Source organism: Anastrepha obliqua, unplaced genomic scaffold (assembly GCF_027943255.1).
Source record: "Anastrepha obliqua isolate idAnaObli1 unplaced genomic scaffold, idAnaObli1_1.0 ptg000387l, whole genome shotgun sequence".
In the NCBI taxonomy this organism is placed as follows: Eukaryota; Metazoa; Arthropoda; class Insecta; order Diptera; family Tephritidae; genus Anastrepha; species Anastrepha obliqua.
Genome location: NW_026562364.1, coordinates 15001 through 17500, shown reverse-complemented (window position 1 = coordinate 17500; position 2500 = coordinate 15001).

The window sequence follows — 2500 nt, the reverse complement described above, 5'->3', positions numbered from 1 at the left end:
TTGATATTTTCATATTATATCACATGCCTTCACCGTGAGTGTTTTTTGCCATGCACACCTCACATTGTCAAAAATGTATGGGAAAAATTCATTTCAATACATTTCAGTTTGATTTGAAATGTCTTTATTATATATTTTAGTGCCAATATGCCAAGGTTATATTCCATAACATGTTAGTATTAGAATATAGATTCTTCATATATGTATATATATTCGAAAATTTTTTCTATTTAAACTAACGTATGGAAAACCAGGCATAAAATCACAATATTACCAGTTTAATATGGCTTAAATTCGAGTTTCATATAGTTATGATTCGATTTATATGCTTCAATATCATTGGTTAGTTAACTTTTGATATTTTCATATTATTTCACATGCCTTCACCGTGAGTGTTTTTTGCCATGCACACCTCACATTGTCAAAAATGTATGGGAAAAATTCATTTCAATACATTTCAGTTTGATTTGAAATGTCTTTATTATATATTTTAGTGCCAATATGCCAAGGTTATATTCCATAACATGTTAGTATTAGAATATAGATTCTTCATATATGTATATATATTCGAAAATTTTTTCTATTTAAACTAACGTATGGAAAACCAGGCATAAAATCACAATATTACCAGTTTAATATGGCTTAAATTCGAGTTTCATATAGTTATGATTCGATTTATATGCTTCAATATCATTGGTTAGTTAACTTTTGATATTTTCATATTATTTCACATGCCTTCACCGTGAGTGTTTTTTGCCATGCACACCTCACATTGTCAAAAATGTATGGGAAAAATTCATTTCAATACATTTCAGTTTGATTTGAAATGTCTTTATTATATATTTTAGTGCCAATATGCCAAGGTTATATTCCATAACATGTTAGTATTAGAATATAGATTCTTCATATATGTATATATATTCGAAAATTTTTTCTATTTAAACTAACGTATGGAAAACCAGGCATAAAATCACAATATTACCAGTTTAATATGGCTTAAATTCGAGTTTCATATAGTTATGATTCGATTTATATGCTTCAATATCATTGGTTAGTTAACTTTTGATATTTTCATATTATATCACATGCCTTCACCGTGAGTGTTTTTTGCCATGCACACCTCACATTGTCAAAAATGTATGGGAAAAATTCATTTCAATACATTTCAGTTTGATTTGAAATGTCTTTATTATATATTTTAGTGCCAATATGCCAAGGTTATATTCCATAACTCTCTATTTAAACTAACGTATGGAAAACCAGGCATAAAATCACAATATTACCAGTTTAATATGGCTTAAATTCGAGTTTCATATAGTTATGCTTCGATTTATATGCTTCAATATCATTGGTTAGTTAACTTTTGATATTTTCATATTATTTCACATGCCTTCACCGTGAGTGTTTTTTGCCATGCACACCTCACATTGTCAAAAATGTATGGGAAAAATTCATTTCAATACATTTCAGTTTGATTTGAAATGTCTTTATTATATATTTTAGTGCCAATATGCCAAGGTTATATTCCATAACTCTCTATTTAAACTAACGTATGGAAAACCAGGCATAAAATCACAATATTACCAGTTTAATATGGCTCAAATTCGAGTTTCATATAGTTATGATTCGATTTATATGCTTCAATATCATTGGTTAGTTAACTTTTGATATTTTCATATTATATCACATGCCTTCACCGTGAGTGTTTTTTGCCATGCACACCTCACATTGTCAAAAATGTATGGGAAAAATTCATTTCAATACATTTCAGTTTGATTTGAAATGTCTTTATTATATATTTTAGTGCCAATATGCCAAGGTTATATTCCATAACTCTCTATTTAAACTAACGTATGGAAAACCAGGAATAAAATCACAATATTACCAGTTTAATATGGCTCAAATTCGAGTTTCATATAGTTATGATTCGATTTATATGCTTCAATATCATTGGTTAGTTAACTTTTGATATTTTCATATTATATCACATGCCTTCACCGTGAGTGTTTTTTGCCATGCACACCTCACATTGTCAAAAATGTATGGGAAAAATTCATTTCAATACATTTCAGTTTGATTTGAAATGTCTTTATTATATATTTTAGTGCCAATATGCCAAGGTTATATTCCATAACTCTCTATTTAAACTAACGTATGGAAAACCAGGCATAAAATCACAATATTACCAGTTTAATATGGCTCAAATTCGAGTTTCATATAGTTATGATTCGATTTATATGCTTCAATATCATTGGTTAGTTAACTTTTGATATTTTCATATTATATCACATGCCTTCACCGTGAGTGTTTTTTGCCATGCACACCTCACATTGTCAAAAATGTATGGGAAAAATTCATTTCAATACATTTCAGTTTGATTTGAAATGTCTTTATTATATATTTTAGTGCCAATATGCCAAGGTTATATTCCATAACTTTCTATTTAAACTAACGTATGGAAAACCAGGCATAAAATCACAATATTACCAGTTTAATATGG